At 43.9% G+C, this 766-nt stretch overlaps 1 pseudogene; it reads right to left on the bottom strand.

Annotated features, from left to right (window-relative positions):
* Window positions 1-213: 213 nt before the first annotated feature.
* LOC116407388 lies at window positions 214-371 on the bottom strand (annotated as a pseudogene).
* Between the last annotated feature and the right edge of the window lie 395 nt (window positions 372-766).

Raw genomic sequence — 766 nt, forward strand, 5'->3', positions numbered from 1 at the left:
ACCACCAAGTCTTGGCCTAGGGTCAAGCCCAGAGGACTATGACACCTATCCAGGGTGCACAAATCAAACACAAAAAGGGTGCAGAAGTGTACGGGTGCAATGCCATTAATCACCTTGGTAAGGCTCCAGCTGGCAGCTGGAAGGAATAAAAGAAAAATACCTCCAACCCGCCTAATGGCTGTGGCAAGGAAATGAAGCATGATTAGGCATAATGAGCATGTGCAAAGCCCCCTACAAAAAATAAGTCAGCAGCTCTTCCCTAATGGGAACACAGCCCCTCCACTTTCATCAAGCTTCAGCTTCATCACGATTAGCAATAATCATGCCTCGGTTTGACCTCATTGGCTATGATACTGCCACTGCGCAAAGCTCACAAAGAGGGAGAAGACAGGACACCAAGGACTGTGGTCTTGTATGTTACCTTCCCTGACTCAATTGTGAAGAACTATCTCACCTGAAAAACCACAAATCCAAGGTACCTTGGTGTTAGAGAAAATAGAATGTTAAGAAAATAAAAAGTAAAGCACATTAAGGCCATTATAATTCACCACCCACTCTATATGAGTATATGGTAGGGATGCATTGAATTCAGCCATCCCCAAATCCTTCGTGAATGCCAAATATCAAACTCAGGAGCATGGATTCAGCCGAATCGGAATCCTACTGAAAAAGGCCAGATCTTGGCCGAATCCTACCCCGTAGAGGTAGATGCGTAAATATTTCACATATCATTTGCCTAAAACTTTCTCACATGGTTAAAACAGAT

The sequence above is a fragment of the Xenopus tropicalis genome, chromosome 8, assembly GCF_000004195.4.
Source record: "Xenopus tropicalis strain Nigerian chromosome 8, UCB_Xtro_10.0, whole genome shotgun sequence".
Lineage (NCBI taxonomy): Eukaryota > Metazoa > Chordata > Amphibia > Anura > Pipidae > Xenopus > Xenopus tropicalis.